The sequence below is a fragment of the Lissotriton helveticus genome, chromosome 1_1 (assembly GCF_964261635.1).
Source record: "Lissotriton helveticus chromosome 1_1, aLisHel1.1, whole genome shotgun sequence".
Taxonomy (NCBI): domain Eukaryota; kingdom Metazoa; phylum Chordata; class Amphibia; order Caudata; family Salamandridae; genus Lissotriton; species Lissotriton helveticus.
In genome coordinates this window covers 139,017,007-139,035,060 of record NC_136057.1, presented here as the reverse complement: position 1 = coordinate 139,035,060, position 18,054 = coordinate 139,017,007, and the positions used below count along the sequence as shown (strand labels likewise).

General features: G+C 54.5%; 1 protein-coding gene across 6 annotated transcripts in view; it reads left to right on the top strand.

Annotated features, from left to right (window-relative positions):
• Positions 1-802: 802 nt before the first annotated feature.
• The window catches only part of LOC144772453 (apolipoprotein L3-like), a 69,444-nt gene continuing 52,192 nt past the window's right edge, over positions 803-18,054 (top strand). The window contains exon 1 of one of the 6 annotated variants that reach the window (XR_013599758.1): positions 803-977. The gene's annotated coding sequence lies outside the window, so the exon portion shown is untranslated. Of the gene's footprint in view, positions 1,010-1,750; positions 1,778-10,870; positions 11,015-18,054 lie in introns of those variants that run through there. The other 5 variants (XM_078656871.1, XM_078657056.1, XM_078657215.1 and 2 more) reach the window with 5 other exon arrangements.

Below are 18,054 nucleotides of genomic sequence, written 5' to 3'. Positions count from 1 at the left end.
CACTCACCCTCACTCACCCTCACTCACACTCACCCTCACTCACCCTCACCCTCACCCTTACTCACCCTCACTCACCCTCACCCTCACTCTCACTCAACCCCTCACCCTCACTCACCCTCACCCACCCTCACTCACCCTCACTCACCCTCAACCCCTCACCCTCACACAGTGGAATAGGTCTCGGAGCATTTGAGTTAGAGCTTTTAGAAATGTTTATGGTTTTTTTTTTTTAATTCTTTAGCATTGGCTACAGGAAACAAAAATGCTAAAGATTTACAAAAAAACCCATAAACAATTCTAAAAGCACTAACTCTAATGCTGCGAGACCTATTGCATTTCCAATGCTTGTTTTATATATCTGGATGCAATGACAGAAGCAGGGTAATACCAGTCGGGAGGCACGCGATGCTAAGCAGATATAGATTGTTAGCCTACATGTTTTAAGCAACACCCTTAATTACATCGGGCACGCCCCACTTTTTTTCACCCCCACTTTAAGCCCTGCACCCGGGTGAACCTGTACCCTGGGGAGGGCTGCACAAAGGAGCCTTGAGGGCAAAGGTCACATCACACTTAGTTCAGATTCCTCCCGGGTTGGCTCTGTGCTGACGTTTCCAAGGGGGGCCCACCTGGGACCCTCATCACACCTGGGCAGCAAACGCTGCACCCGAGGCAATGGGACCTTCCTGTACAGGGCAGGGTAGTGAGCGCTACATGAATACATTTACGATGACACATGCACTCTGCAAGGGCTACGAGACTCCCTGGAAGTCACCAGGGTGACGTCAATGGTAAACACTAGCCTTCCCATCATGCCCCGGGCGCGGGCTGGGCAGATGTTATTAGTCAGCAGAGCCGAGAGTTTCACTTTCAGGGCCGGATACTCACTCCGCGCTGCCGCCAGCCCGGGACCCCCTGCGTCACCCCCGCTCACCGAGGCCTGGAGGCACGAGGCGCCCAAGAGCACACGGAGCCAGGTACAGAGGCGCCCAAGAGCACACAGAGCCAGGTACAGAGGCGCCCAAGAGCACACAGAGCCAGGTACAGAGGCGCCCAAGAGCACACAGAGCCAGGTACAGAGGCGCCCAAGAGCACACAGAGCCAGGTACAGAGGCGCCCAAGAGCACACAGAGCCAAGTACAGAGGCGCCCAAGAGCACACAGAGCCAGGTACAGAGGCGCCCAAGAGCACACGGAGCCAGGTACAGAGGCGCCCAAGAGCACACAGAGCCAGGTACAGAGGCGCCCAAGAGCACACAGAGCCAGGTACAGAGGCGCCCAAGAGCACACAGAGCCAAGTACAGAGGCGCCCAAGAGCACACAGAGCCAGGTACAGAGGCGCCCAAGAGCACACAGAGCCAGGTACAGAGGCGCCCAAGAGCACACAGAGCCAGGTACAGAGGCGCCCAAGAGCACACAGAGCCAGGTACAGAGGCGCCCAAGAGCACACAGAGCCAGGTACAGAGGCGCCCAAGAGCACACAGAGCCAGGTACAGAGGCGCCCAAGAGCACACAGAGCCAGGTACAGAGGCGCCCAAGAGCACACAGAGCCAGGTACAGAGGCGCCCAAGAGCACACAGAGCCAAGTACAGAGGCGCCCAAGAGCACACAGAGCCAGGTACAGAGGCGCCCAAGAGCACACAGAGCCAGGTACAGAGGCGCCCAAGAGCACACAGAGCCAGGTACAGAGGCGCCCAAGAGCACACAGAGCCAGGTACAGAGGCGCCCAAGAGCACACAGAGCCAGGTACAGAGGCGCCCAAGAGCACACGGAGCCAGGTACAGAGGCGCCCAAGAGCACACAGAGCCAGGTACAGAGGCGCCCAAGAGCACACAGAGCCAGGTACAGAGGCGCCCAAGAGCACACAGAGCCAAGTACAGAGGCGCCCAAGAGCACACAGAGCCAGGTACAGAGGCGCCCAAGAGCACACAGAGCCAGGTACAGAGGCGCCCAAGAGCACACAGAGCCAAGTACAGAGGCGCCCAAGAGCACACAGAGCCAAGTACAGAGGCGCCCAAGAGCACACAGAGCCAGGTACAGACTAGAGGCGCCCAAGAGCACACAGAGCCAGGTACAGAGGCGCCCAAGAGCACACGTTGTGAGGTACAGAGGCGCCCAAGAGCACACAGAGCCAGGCCCAAGAGCACACGGAGCCAGCTACAGAGGCGCGCAAGAGCACACGGAGCCAGCTACAGAGGCGCCCAAGAGCACACAGAGCCAGGTACAGAGGCGCCCAAGAGCACACAGAGCCAGGTACAGAGGCGCCCAAGAGCACACAGAGCCAGGTACAGACTAGAGGCGCCCAAGAGCACACAGAGCCAGGTACAGAGGCGCCCAAGAGCACACAGAGCCAGGCCCAAGAGCACACAGAGCCAGGTACAGAGGCGCCCAAGAGCACACGTTGTGAGGTACAGAGGCGCCCAAGAGCACACGGTGTGAGGTACGGGCGCACCCCGCGGGCGAGGGAGGGGCGGGGGGTCCATTGATGGGCGTCTCTGGCAGTGCTGGGCTCAACTTCTAGGTCAGTAAGTGGATCGTTGAGTCTGTTCTACGTCTTATCCATTGAGGTGATTTTGCTTTGCATTCTGGTACTTGTAGTGTTCCCAAACTGGACCGGAGTGCAGAGTAAAAACACGGAAATGGATGAGCCTCTCCCAGAAAACTTTACATTTGTGTGTACCTGATCATAAATGAATCAGTAAAATTAATTATTTATCCGGGGGCTATTGGAAATATACCACCTTGGGGTGACGTAATTCGGAACACAGTGTTTGGCATTACCACGTGTCTCAATGCCACGTCATTCTGGGACATGCAGTCTTACTTTAGTTCAATTGTGCCGGAGCTAAACATTGCAATAATAATGTGTAAAGGGTTAGATCACTTCTGGGGCCACGTGCCCCTGTGACGTCACAGGTGCGCCTACTTACGGCCATAGGACCGACTAACTTAGATCAACTTTTGCGTTTTACAGCTTGCGGCTCAGTTTGTTGCAGCATAATGAACTAAGACTGCATCTCCCAAAATGCACCATTTGTTGAATGAAAGCTGAAGGTTAGGTGCCCATCATGGATCTATTCAGTACTGAATCTCTTGTAAACTGGCAGCTCCTAAAGAATTAACCTGGTTTTAACTGCCCCCACAGCAGTCTCCCAGACTGGTTAGGGGTCTCCCGGAAGCAGATTACTTGTTCTCAAATCACTATAACCATTACATCCTATTTACACTTAATATTACACCCGAGTATGAGGTAATATAACACCCCAGAGTAATACCCCCCCCCTCCCCCGGCGTGGAGTGGCCGTTCTGATAGAGGGGACAGAGGTGGTTGTGCACACACATAAACACGAGTCTGTGATTTTCAGGAGTGCACCAGAAATATTTTCAGAATTAAAAAAATAAATCCGCAAATCGGATTAAGCCTGCAGGTGTCGCTTTACAGTTGTTTTTTTTTATTTTGTGACTCGGGCTCTGTCTTGTTGCCTACACAGGTAGGGCTAAATAAAGGTGTCGCGTGACATGGGCCCGGGCAGCTTTGCAGAGAGCGCCAGGTGCAGTGTCCCAGAGGGTTCATGCCTTGCAGCAGAGAGTAAACCATTTCCTTCCGACTGGCTCCCTGCCCAGCTTTTACAGAGACCGCAGCAGAGCAAATAGCAGCTGAGCAGGCTCTGACACACAACTATGTACCGAGAGTTCAAGGGGAGGGGATTTGGGGTGAAACTATTCCCCTTAACCAGTGGTCGGTCTGGCCTAGAGACCGGTGTAATTGTTTCACTCAATCAATCAATCATAGCATTTGTAAAGTGCGCCACTCACCCGGAGGGGTCTCAAGGCGCTGGGGGGGGGGGGGGGGGGGAGGGGTCTGCTACTGCTCGAAGAGCCAGGTCTTGAGTTGCTTCCTGAAGGATAGATGGTCCTGGGTCAGCCGGAGGTGGATGGGGAGGGAGTTCCATGTCTTGGCTACCAGGTAGGAGAAGGATCTTCCTCCGGTGGTGGCTCTGCGGATGCGTGGAACGGCGGCGAGGGCGAGGCTCGTGGATCGTAGCTGGCGGGTGGGAGTGTAGAAGGTCAGGTGGTTGTTGAGGTACCTGGGGCCCAGGTCGTGGAGAGCCTTGTGTGCGTGGGTGAGGAGTCTGAACGTGATCCTCTTGCTGACGGGGAGCCAGTGCAGGTCTCTCAGGTGTCCAGAGATGTGGCTGTGTCGGGGGATGTCCAGAATAAGTCGTGCGGAGGCGTTCTGGATGCGTTGGAGTCTTTTCTGAAGTTTGGCTGTGGTTCCGGCGTAGAGGGTAGTCCAGTCGGCTGGTCACAAGTGCCTGGGTGACAGTCTTCCTGGTTTCGGTGGGGATCCACCGGAAGATCTTTCGGAGCATACGCAGGGTGTTGAAGCACGACGACGTTGACTTGTCTGGTCATCGAGAGGGAGGAGTCCAGGATGAAGCCCAGGTTACGTGCGTGGTCCGTTAGCTTGGGAGCGGTGCCCAGGGCAGGGGGCCACCAGGAGTCGTCCCAGGCGGAGGTCGATGATCCCAGGATGAGGACTTCCGTCGTGTCTAAGTTCAGTTTCAAGCGGCTGTTCTTCATCCACTCGGCGACGTCTTTCATCCCTTCATGTAGGCTGGTTCTGGCGGTGGCGGGGTCGTTGGTGAGGGAGAGGATCAGCTGAGTTTCGTCAGCGTAGGAGATGATGTTGAGGTTGTGTTGACGTGCGATGGCTGCGAGGGGGCTCATGTAGACGTTGAAGAGGGTGGGGCTGAATGATGATCCTTGTGGTACGCCGCAGATGACTTCGGTGGCTTCGGATCTGAACGGGGGGAGGCGGACTCTCTGGGTTCTTCCGGTGAGGAACGAGATGATCCACTCCGGTGCCTTCTCTTGGATTCCGGTGTTGTTGAGGCGCTGCACTAGGGTGCGGTGGCAGACCGCGTCTAACGCTGCGGAGAGGTCCAGGAGGATGAGGGCCGCTGTTTTCCCATTGTCGAGCAGGGATCTGATGTCGTCTGTGGCTGCGATGAGGGCGGTCTCGGTGCTGTGGTTGGCTCGGAAGCCGGACTGCGAGTGGTCAAGGGATCCGTTTGTCTCGAGGAAGGTGGCAAGCTGTCTGTTGACGGTCTTCTCGATGACCTTGGCAGGAAAAGGGAGGAACGAGATGGGGCGGTAGTTCTTGAGGTCGGTGGGGTCTGCTGTTGGTTTCTTCAGGAGGGCGCTGAGCTCGGCGTGCTTCCAGCTCTCCGGGAAGGTGGCGGTGTTGAAGGAGGTGTTGATGATGTCCCGGAGTTGGGGTGCGATGATGGAGTCGGCTTTGTTGAAGACGTGGTGGGGGCAGGGGTCGGTTGGTGATCCGGAGTGGATGGTGATCATCACACGGGTGGTGTCTTCGGTGCTGACCGGGGTCCAGGCACGGAGGGTGGTGGTGGGGGGCGTTGGCTCGGTGGTTGGGTGCGTGGTCTGTGCGCCGAAGCTGTAGTGTATGTCGGCGATCTTGCTGTGAAAGAACGAGGTGAGTGAGTCGCAGAGGTCTTGCGAGGGAGTGATGTCGTTGTTTCCGGCGCTGGGGTTGGAGAGCTCTTTGACGATGCTGAAGAGTTCCTTGCTGTTGTGGGCGTTGTTGTCCAGTCGTTCCTTGAATGCTGTCTTCTTGATGGTGCGGATCAGCTGGTGGTGTTTGCGGGTGGCGTGCTTGAGGGCAGTCATGTTGTCTGTGGTCTGGTTGTTGCTCCAGGCTTTCTTGAGGGTACGGCAGTTCTTCTTGGAGTTCTTGAGTTCGTTGGTGAACCAGGAGGCTTTCTTGCTGCCGGGTCTGCTGGGAGGGGTATTCAGTGGTGCGAGGTTGTCTGCGCAGTTGGTGATCCACTGTGTGAGGTTGCTGGCTGCTTCGTTGGGGTCCGTTGTGCTGGCGGGAGGGTTCTGGCTGAGGGAGGAGGTGAGCTGGTCGGCGGTGATCTTGTTCCAGCTCCTGCGAGGAACCTGTTGCGGGTGGTGGTGGGTCGTGGTTCTTCTGAAGCTGAAGTGGACGCAGCTGTGGTCTGTCCAGTGTAGTGGCTGAAGGAGATGTGCTTGCTGGAGGAGAAGACGGGGTCAAGCGTGTGGCCGGTGTAGTGGGTGGGGGTGTTCACCAGTTGCTTGAGTCCGAGGTTGGTGAGGTTGTCCAGCAGGGTGGTGGTGTTGGTGTCGTTGTTGTTCTCCAGGTGGAAGTTGAAGTCCCCTAGGAGGATGTAGTCAGCGGAGGGGAGGGCGTGTGGGCTGATGAAGTCTGCGATGTCTTCGCTGAATTGTGTGCGTGGTCCCGGCGGTCTGTAGATGAGGGTGCCTCTGAAGGTTGTCTTGGGGTCGGTGTGTATCTGGAAGTGGAGGTGTTCGGCGGCGGTGAGGGTGTCGTCGGAGTTGGTCGTGATGCGGATGGTGTTCTTGTGTACGATGGCGATGCCTCCTCCGGTCTGGTTGACGCAGTCCCTCCTGGTGATCTTGTACCCGTCCGGGATGGCTATGGCGATGTTGGGGGCTGAGGAGGCGTTCATCCAGGTTTCCGTGAGGAAGGCGACGTCTGGTAAAGTTGTGTCGAGAAGGTTCCAGAGTTCCACGGCGTGTCTGTGGACGGAGCGGGTGTTGAGCAAGATGCACTTGAGGTGGTTGTTGCTGGTGCTCTGCTTGGCGGGTGCGGTGCAGGTTCGGAGGCAGGTGAATCGCCAGGCTTTGCAGGTGAAGGGTCCGTGGGTGCGTTTCGGGGTGGCACGGTAGCAGGCGGGGTTCCGGCCGGCATTGAGTGCATTGAGGGTGGCATCGTAGGTCAGTCGGGTGGTCTTGCAACGGCGGGGGCCAGGGGTCCTGGCGCTGGGCGTGGTCCAGGCGCGGACGGGCTTGCCTTTGGGGCGCCCGCTGCGCGGTCGCTCTGAGGGCATCATAAGTAAGGAGCCGGGAGGGAGGAGCAGCTGGGTGGCGGAAGCGGGGCGGCGAATGGGCTGGAGGGGGGCGGGCCGCAGGGAGGCAGCGGCTGGAAAAGTAGTCGGAGGGCGGCTCAGCGGCGGCTGGGTCGTCCGGCGTCTGGAAGCGGCAGAAAACGAGGCAAGCGAGGCAGGAAGCAGCGGTGCTGGGGGCGACCTCGCCTGGTTACAGGCTCAGCGGTCGCTCCCTGCACCACTACGCGGTCCCCTTATGTAAGGAGCCGGGAGGGAGGAGTGGCGGGAGCGGGCGGCGAATGGGCTGGAGGGGGGCAGGGCCACAGGGAGGCAGCGGCGGGAAAAGTAGTCGGAGGGCGGCTCAGCGGCGGCTGAGTCGTCCGGTGTCTGGAAGCGGCAGAAAACGAGGCAAGCAAGGCAGGAAGCAGCGGTGCGTGGGGGCGACCTCGCCTGTTTACAGGCTCAGCGGTCGCTCCTTGCACCACTACGCGGTCCCCTTAAGTAAGGAGCCGGGAGGGAGGAGCAGCTGGGTGGCGGGAGCGGGGCGGCGAATGGGCTGGAGGGGGGCGGGGCCGCAGGGAGGCAGCGGCGGGAAAAGTAGTCGGAGGGCGGCTCAGCGGCGGCTGAGTCGTCCGGTGTCTGGAAGCGGCAGAAAACGAGGCAAGCGAGGCAGGAAGCAGCGGTGCGTGGGGGGCGACCTTGCCTGTTTACAGGCTCAGCGGTCGCTCCCTGCACCACTACGCGGTCCCCTTAAGTAAGGAGCCGGGAGGGAGGAGCAGCTGGGTGGCGGGGCGGCGAATGGGCTGGAGGGGGCGGGGCCGCAGGGAGGCAGCGGCGGGAAAAGTAGTCGAAGGGCGGCTCAGCGGCGGCTGGGTCGTCCGGCGTCTGGAAGCGGCAGAAAATGAGGCAAGCGAGGCAGGAAGCAGCGGTGCGTGGGGGCGACCTCACCTGGTTACAGGGTCAGCGTTCGCTCACTAGCTTCATGTAATACAAATATACATAATGTGTATTTATGATGTACACACGCACACACTTTGGGTCAGCCCTGTTCTTCCACTGGCCTGTTAAGCTGTCATTCCATTTGGCTCCCGCCCCCCACTGCATACAGCATGAGTGTGCTGGGTTTTGAATGCACGTGCACCAGGCGCTGTGCAATCCCAGGCTCGGTGCTGGATTTGAATGCACGTGCTCCAGGCGCTGTGCAATCCCAGGCTCGGTGCTAGGTTTTGAATGCACGCGCACCAGGCGCCGTGCAACCCCAGGCTCGGTGCTGGGTTTTGAATGCACGTGCACCAGACGCTGGGTCATCCCAGGCTCGGTGCTGGGTTTTGAATGCACGTGCACCAGGTGCTGTGCAACCCCATGCTCTGTGCTGGGTTTTTAATGCACGTGCACCAGGCGCTGTACCATCCCAGGCTCTGTGCTGGGTTTCGAATGCACGTGCACCAGGTGCTGTCATCCCAGGCTCGGTGCTGGGTTTCGAATGCACGTGCACCCGGCGCTGTACCATCCCAGGCTCTGTGCTGGGTTTCGAATGCACGTGCACCAGGCGCTGTACCAACCCCGGCTCGGTGCTGGGTTTTGAATGCACGTGCACCAGGCGCTGTACCATCCCAGGCTCTGTGCTGGGTTTCGAATGCACGTGCACCAGGCGCTGTGTCATCCCAGGCTCGGTGCTGGGTTTCGGATGCACGTGCACCAGGCGCTATACCATCCCAGGCTCTGTGCTGGGTTTCGAATGCACGTGCACCAGGCGCTGTACCATCCCCGGCTCGGTGCTGGGTTTTGAATGCACGTGCACCAGGCGCTGTACCATCCGAGGCTCTGTGCTGGGTTTCGAATGCACGTGCACCAGGCGCTGTACCATCCCCCACTCGGTGCTGGGTTTTGAATGCACGTGCACCAGGTGCTTTACCATCCCAGACGCGGTGCTGGGTTTTGAATGCACATGCACTAGGTGTTGTACCATCCCAGGCTCGGTGCTGGGTTTTGAATGCACGTGCACCAGGCGCTGTACCATCCCAGTCTCGGTGCTGGGTTTCGAATGCACGTGCACCAGGCGCTGTACCATCCCAGGCTCTGTGCTGGGTTTCGAATGCACGTGCATCAGGCGCTGTACCATCCCCGGCTCGGTGCTGGGTTTTGAATGCACGTGCACCAGGCGATGTACCATCCCCGGCTCGGTGCTGGGTTGTGAATGCACGTGCACCAGGCGCTGTACCATCCCCGGCTCGGTGCTGGGTTGTGAATTCACATGCACCAGGCGCTGTACCATCCCCGGCTTGGTGCTGGGTTTTGAATGCACGTGCACCAGGCGCTGTACCATCCCCGGCTCGGTGCTGGGTTGTGAATGCACGTGCACCAGGCGCTGTACCATCCCCGGCTCGGTGCTGGGTTTTGAATGCACGTGCACCAGGCGCTGCACCATCCCCGGCTCGGTGCTGGGTTGTGAATGCACGTGCACCAGGCGCTGTAGCATCCACGGCTCGGTGCTGGGTTGTGAATGCACGTGCACCAGGCGCTGTACCATTCCCGGCTCGGTGCTGGGTTGTGAATGTATGTGCACCAGGCACTGTGCACTCCCAGCCTCGGTGCTGGGTTGTGAATGCACGTGCACCAGGCGCTGCACCATCCCCGGCTCGGTGCTGGTTTTTGAATGCACATGCACCAGGCGCTGCACCATCCCCGGCTCGGTGCTGGGTTGTGAATGCACGTGCACCAGGCGCTGTACCATCCCCGGCTCGGTGCTGGGTTGTGAATGCACGTGCACCAGGCACTGTGCACTCCCAGCCTCGGTGCTGGGTTGTGAATGCACGTGCACCAGGCGCTGTACCATCCCCGGCTCGGTGCTGGGTTGTGAATGCACGTGCACCAGGCGCTTCACCATCCCCGGCTCGGTGCTGGGTTGTGAATGCACGTGCACCAGGCGCTGTACCATCCCCGGCTCGGTGCTGGGTTGTGAATGCACGTGCACCAGGCGCTGTACCATCCCCGGCTCGGTGCTGGGTTGTGAATGCACGTGCACCAGGCGCTGTACCATCCCCGGCTCAGTGCTGGGTTGTGAATGCACGTGCACCAGGCACTCCCAGCCTCGGTGCTGGGTAGTGAATGCACGTGCACCAGGCGCTGTACCATCCCTGGCTCGGTGCTGGGTTTTGAATGCACGTGCACCGGGCGCTGCACCATCCCCGGCTCGGTGCTGGGTTGTGAATGCACGTGCACCAGGCGCTGTACCATCCCCGGCTCGGTGCTGGGTTGTGAATGCACGTGCACCAGGCACTGTGCACTCCCAGCCTCGGTGCTGGGTTGTGAATGCACGTGCACCAGGCGCTGTACCATCCCCGGCTCGGTGCTGGGTTGTGAATGCACGTGCACCAGGCACTGTGCACTCCCAGCCTCGGTGCTGGGTTGTGAATGCACGTGCACCAGGCGCTGTACCACCCCCGGCTCGGTGCTGGGTTTTGAATGCACGTGCACCAGGCGCTGTACCATCCCCGGCTCGGTGCTGGGTTGTGAATGCACGTGCACCAGGCGCTGCACCATCCCCGGCTCGGTGCTGGGTTGTGAATGCAAGTGCACCAGGCGCTGTAGCATCCACGGCTCGGTGCTAGGTTGTGAATGCACGTGCACCAGGCGCTGTACCATCCCCGGCTCGGTCCTCGCGTGTTAAAGCGTCAAGGGCCACACTCGGTTGTAGTTGTGATGTGGTCATGGCGCTTACCTGACTGTGAATGGCGGCAAAAGGGATTGCGCTGTCACAGCTGTTGTTAATAAAGGGTGTTGGGCTAATTGGTTAATTGGGGGTGGGATTTGTTTGCCTAATAAAAGAGTCGTGGTTCTGCCAGGACGATGAACAGTCTTACCTGCGTGTATTGATGATTACTACCTGCAGACGTAACAGTAGTGAAGGGACTGTTTGTTTCCGCTCTGTAACCAGGAAGGACGTGAGGCGACGCGCGCTCTCGGGGGCGTTTTACAGCCACAAAGAGGGTGAAACTAAAAGTAAAGGAGGGCAGAGGTCTGCAGAGAGGGCAGGTGGAGAGGGGGCGGCAGCGCTCCGGAAGCATGCAGCGAGGGCGGGTCTCCGGAGCAGGTGCCTGAACCTTCTGTTCTATCCAGGTACTCATTCTCTCATTCTGGGGGTGGGGGCGGGCTGCAGGATACCGCTTTCATTTCAACAGGTCCATTGGTGGCTTTTGCTGAGCTCGGTCTGTGGGGCGTGGGGTGGGGGCGGGGGCTCTCCGTTCATCTCATGAGAGCGACTTTCAGCCAGTTCTCGGTTCTCAGCCACCGACTCTAGGCGCTACATTACTTGGATCATGGGCTCCGAATGGGAGATGCTTATTCTTCCCATACCATGTGGTACAAGAAACCTTGACATTGGAAGGATGGAAGGCGGAGTAGACCGCGATGGGTCCCTGTCAGAGGCCCCGGATTTCCACAGAAGATTATGGATTAGACGCAAATGGGGCGCTTTGAACCCTGGTCGGTTCTCTTGAAAGCCTGGCGTGGATCTGGTCCTGGACTTGTGCAGGGTGTCACTGTTGAAATTCTGGAGTAAAGATACAAACCCAGCTTGTCTCCTTGATGATCCGGCTTAAATCCCAGGCTTCGAGTTATAGACGGCTCCTACCTTCATTATATATTTGATATAAATCGTTGTTTCTCTTGAGACTCGCACAGCTGCAGAGTCACATCAGGGCAACAGGAACCCCCCGCCCCAACATATCCAACATCCCGCAAATAACACACAGACAAAAGTCTTAAGATTGGGAAAAGTTGCTGCAGGTTTATTATTACATACAACATTATGTAATCACGGTGGGTTATTTTACGGGCAATCCAAGGACAGGCCGCATTCTCGCCACCTGCCCGCCTGATGAGCCAATCAGCACAGTGGCGAACCACCCAACTGCTGCACCATTATGGTAATCACACTACTCACGCCCCTTGCAGGGCGTATCTAGGCAAACCCCCGGTTGCACAGGCCCACAACCGCCCGAAGGACTACTGGGGCACCGACACGGGTTCCTGGACCTCCCATGAGGTTCTAGGGTAGGCTCTGGCACCCCTATGTGCCCGCTGAAGTACAGTGTTGCACCTCTCTGCTTCCGGATTGCCCTGTAACTCCGCCACAGCCCGGCTGGCGGCCACCGTCGCCGTCCGGGCGCCCCACCACTTCGCTACTTTGGGAACCTGCAACCCTTGCTCTGCAGAGCTTCTCGTCACTCCAATAGGAACAAGACCAAAACGACAGGTGAGCGGTGGACCCTTTCCACCTCAAAGTGACTTTAGATCCTGACATGAAAATCACATGCCAGATGAAACCCAGGCCCCTCTACCACTAATCTGCGGATACCTCCGGGTCCTTCACAACATTAGTGTAACCATCCCCGGTTCGTAAGGTCATACTATCAGGTTACTGACAAGGTGATGAGGAGGGGCCCCAACTGCTGAAGGCGCCTCGTATCACACATTAGTCTGGAAGCAGCTTAGGCCATGCTACCTCTAAGATAGCTTGTCTGTAAGGTTGACTTACGACCACCACCAAGGGATTGCCGGGACTGAAACCAGGTGCCCCCTTAAGATCCTGACCTGCATAATGACACGCCTGTTGAAACCAATGCCCCTCTGACACTAATCAGCATATACCCCCGGGTACAATCCCTCTACAGCAATAGTGTAGACTATCCCAGGTTCGTGAGGTCATACCCCTGGTCAGAGACCAGGTGAAGAGAGGGCCTCCCCTGCTGATATCGCTCCCTAATCTATACGATAAGAGAACCAGCGCATGTCACTGAGACCCACTACACACCTTCACACAATGTATCAGCAGCCTACACCCAGTAATGTACAACTTCGCAGTTCTGAGAATTCAACTGTAAACTGTGCTTTGGTTACGCTTGTGTAACTATACTCACGAAACGTACAGGGGATATTTCAGTGCGCAATGCATAAATTTAGTAACTTGCGTGATGGACTTACAATGGATAACCGGATTGCAAAGGTAAACAGCTGGTATCACATGACCCCTAGTTTTGTCTGGAGGCTGCTTAGTCCATGGTACCTCAAGGATAGCTTGTCTATAAGGTTGACCTACGACCCCCGCCATAAGAGATTTATTAAACTGAACCAAGGTGCCCCCCTAATTGGCGACCTCAAACGTCAGGCCAGCTTCTCACCTTGGGAGGGGCACAAAGGAATCTAAAGGATACTCAGGTTCATTCACGAGGCTGTTCAACGCAAGCCAGGGGAGCCCAACCATACTAACCATGATCGAGGAGCCGTGTGTCCGATTCCTGATAGGAGCCCCTCGTGCAAGCCACCACCCATAATAGTGAAACGAGCAAAAGGGGGTGTAGGATACCAGATAGATCATTCTCAATTTTCTTAATAGCTTGTTAAAACTTTTTGAGAAATTTATATTGAGAGTCTTCTAGGGGCCCCCTTCTTTAGGTATTATTGGCAGTCCAGGCACAGGCTGTTGTTGCAACAGTTGCTTCACTTGTACGTGAATGAGTGTAACACTGCAGGCTGTAGGCCCTACATTCTACTGAGAGGCAGCCGGTGCTCCTGAACTGATGGCAGACAGCAGCAGTATTATGGAAGAGCGAAAAGACTATTGTCATGTGACCTTTCTTCTCATAGGTTAAGTTAAAACAGTGCAGGTCCCGGGATTGTACCTATAACAGGACTGACTACACCTCTTGGTTAAGGCCCCAGGATATTGATATGCGCAAGGGGTTATTAAGAACCTATTGGCTTAGGTCTAGACCTAGAATTAGCTAATTATCCTAATTTTGGCAGCCATAAAAGAGTCACATGACGCGGCTCGGGGCTCCCCATAGCACACTTAGACGTGTAAAACTATGGAGAGCCTGTTCTACTGAATTAGAACAGACCCAAAAGACGCCAAAGACTTGAAGAGTGACTGAAAATTAACACCTTTGGCACGCTGATTCCACACTGTTGTGGTCTACGTACATACTGTTCAGACAGTTGCAGCACTATCTTGTTTTGAGACAATGTTAGATGGAGTCCCGTAGACGCTCAAATGGCCTTACAAATGCGCAAGAGCAGGTGTCCATTCACATACATTTTTTCTGAGCGCACAACGACGAGCCTCTCCTGGACTGAGCAGTCATTCATAAGTCTGCTGTGCACACATGACCCATTGCTCGACACCTCTCCTGCAGGTGACAGGCGCTCATTCCCATGTACGCTGCGCACACCTCACATCGTGTCTGTTCCATGCACTCCTCTGCATGGCCACTCATTTACATGCCCCTCATATACATGCCCTCCGACCAAAGCATGCAGGGGTTGTTGCGTCGCACATCCCCTACAAACAAGCACTCCGTCACATGAAGACATATATCATGCAGTGGGCGGCTTGCTCTAGTAAAGGCCCCACAAAGATGGGCACTCAATCGCATAGATATTTTAAGCCACAACATACCATATCTGTACGCTGGTGGCCTGAAACACTGCACATCTCCTGTACACCAGCAATCGGTTGTGTGTACATATTGTCCACACTATGCAGTAGCATTTGCTTGGATGGTGTATCGCATATGTCCTAGAACTGGATACTCGGTCACCTGTACATACTGATCACCTCATGCAAGTTGGCTTACTGTTTGTCTGGAATAACACCAATCTCTAACATGGGCGCACAGTTACACGTACACCTTAGTCACCTCATACAGTTCTAGCTTGCTGCATGCCTGATGTATCACACCTCTTGCACAGGGGCACCCAGTCACACGTCTTTAACTCCTCCTGACATAAAGATCCAGCCAGAGGCAGGTGTAAAAGATGAAATACCGCGGCCCGCCGTAGGGATAATTGGCCCAGCCCCAATTGACCAATAGGGTGGGCGACAAGGTACATGGGTCTGTGTCACAGTACAACTTTCAAGCTAGAACAAATAATGGCCCTACTCATGATAGGCAAACATTCGCGCGACCGCTACAACATCTCTACCGTGTGCGCAGACTTAAGGGATCAATTAGAGGGATCCGAACTGGCAAGGCATGACTAGTGTTGTCGGGAAACGGACCCATGATTATACAAGTATAATTGCTAGATTTAATATCCCAGCCTTCTCCAGTCCAGCGAACACCTCAGCGTAAGTACCACCCATGAACCGACCACACGTGGTGTTCATAGAATGCCACTTACAGCCTCTACAACCAGTGTGTGTTACCGCCCACACCCAAGAAACATCATGCCCGTGCGCACAACGTGCAAGTTTTCAAAATAAAAGGTATGCTCGGCGGCCAGCGTTGGGTTTATGCGGGGGAAGCAAGGGAGTTCAAGCACAGTGTAGAAGTGTGGCATGTAATTTTCCCGACATTGATCTGTGGTTGGCATAAGCGGAAGACTGAACCTAAGCCTTAGAAACCAGTTTCCAACATACGGAAGGGCCACCGCAGTGTGTGCCCAGGGGAAAATGGCCAAAATTTTAGATGCATCTGAGACGTTGTTCCAAAGGGGAAAATATTAGAGACGGTGCGCTATAAGGATGTCGGGGCCAATGGAGCTCTGAAACAGGGAGGGGTACTTTCCATTCCCCATGAAACACTGTTCTGTTAGCACTTACTCAGACATTCCGGTCAAAACCCATTTGCTCCTATGCGCACGTAAACGATTTAAACTAGCCATCTTTGTGAAACAACCTGGAAGGACACCGAATGCTACTCTTGTGCCTGAAAGGCAGCTGGGTGTTCTAGCTTTCAATCTTGACTACAGACTATGGCAACTCCTCTGAGTGCCCTAACACAGCGTTAAGATGCATGGACGCTAACAGAGAGCATATCATTGCTGTCCACCTAGGATGCAGTTCAAGTGAATGGAAAATTGGTGAGAAAAGTGTATTATTGATTTCTATTAACCATGTTAATCATTAACACTATTGGTTTTGACACACAAATTTACTTATTCCGTGGCTATGCTGTACCAAGGTAAGTTGCCTCGTTTGGGAATGCAAGTAAAACTTCGTCCCAACTAAACAGCAATATTTACCAGCCTTGAAAAACATTGCATTGCGTCCTATACCAAAGTCAATCTTACTCCTAACCGCGGATATTTACATGCAGTATATCGTTTATGAAACAAATCACATATGAGAAATGTATAAATCGCATGCAAAATGACAATTATACCAGTCCAGTGGAGTGCAGATAATCCCCTGCAAGATCTAAATTCTGAAGTAATAGATCTTCCTGCAACTAAATTATTTATAGGGCGCTTCCTTTCTATCCGACTATTGATGTACAATAACATTATAAAATTTAGAGCAGCCTCTGAGCAACACATTTTAATTACATGGCGGTGCTTGGGGCAGAGCCCCTGAGGGGCACGGCGGCTTACATCACTCTGACATAAAAGAACACCCTAGCCCAGGATTGCAACACGGGAAACCCTTCTTTACTGCTTTTTTCCTCGTGTGCCGAAACGGCTCAGCCTGCTGATCGGAAGTGTCAATAAATGCATAATAAAAGAGGAACATATATTCTGACCGGGCAGAAACCTTAAACTAAATAATGAATTTGAAAGCTTAAATCAATGTGTTACAGGATTAGCGCTGCACCTTGAGATCAGTCTAGAGACAGTCGCTTTTTGCATAATCTGTGAGGCAGCTAAAATATGACATTTCAAGTATAAATAAAACATACTATGGCGAATAGCCATGAGGTGGTCGTTTAAAGAACATGAAAACATGAAGGAGTCTGATCCCGTGTCCGCATTCCTATACTGCTAGCCCTACTTCACCTCTGGACTAAAGATAGGAAAGCCAACCCTGAGGGGAGGGGAGAGCCATTCAGCGCCCACTACCCTCCCCCCAGCACTACCATCAACTCCGAGCACCCGACTGTTAATTAACGGCCTGGCTGAACAGGGGAAGGACCCTTCGCGCTGACATGTATTTATTACCTTTATCTATGTCAACCCTGGGCTCCGAGGACAGCCGCCCTGGCAGCTGCACCACGCCTTTCCACAATACATATACAGTAATGTCATCCTGCACGCACGAGAAGCTCAAGAAGGAGCTTGACTACGGGTTAGTCACGTACATCAGCAGGTGTTGTGATGTATTCCTATAGGTTCTGTATCGATCCCCCTATTCCTGACCCTGTTCTGGTTAACAATTAACTAGCAGCCATCCCACGATGCAAAAACTGTTATCTGATTAAGCCACACCACGGCACAGGAACGCGTTATCTGATTAGGTCATAACGCTTGCCATCTAATTAGGCAAGCACTATTCCTTCAGCCCCTGATAAGGCATACGGAGTTCTCAAAACAAATCAAACCTATGACAACCTGGGAAAATCCCTGCGGCCATTGTTTTGATTTCACCAAGAACTTCAGTAAAGAATGTGCTAACGACCAGTTCGTATGACATCCTTATTGACGTATCTATGTCCATCCTTACGTCAATCTCGGCACCTTACAGGTATAAATATTACCGACATTGCCTTAAGCAAACACACGCGGTGGTGACGAGATCGGAGCAGCGAGACTTGCCGAGGAGCCCAGCAGAGAGTGAAGCCCGCTGGCGCTGCCCCGCCTTCCTGACGCGCTGAGAACGAGACGCTGCTTTCTCCTGCCGAGAAATCCAGCTCCGGCGCTTCCAAGCAGCCCTTGCAGGCAGCCTGGAATATCAAGACCAAAGAAGAGAGATACCAGCCCTCAACCATTCTAGATCTAAGGTACAGAACTGAATAACCCCTTGCAGAGAATTCTTGAGTCAGTCCCTTGGCAAAACAAACTTAACTTAAACTGCTACTTATCTACTCCCGCCCACGTATTAGGCTTAGGTCAGGTACACCGGGGTAGGCGTAGTTAGAAGCACCAGTTGAGTACGATTAGTCAAATGTATATATGTATGTATCTATTTTATCCATTTTAAAACAATCATATGGCTTAGAAACCATATCAATGCTTTTACAGTATTATTTTATAATTCTTCTTTTACTGTATGCACTTTACTTAACCATAAGTATTGCAATAATATCGATTCATTTCTCTTGTACGAGAAAAGAGACTGATCAATAAATAACATCTTTTATTGAATACGCCCGTCTCTTCCTTTTCTCTACACTCTGGTGAAACTAAGAATGCACTGAACTGACTGAGTAAAATAAGTTGTC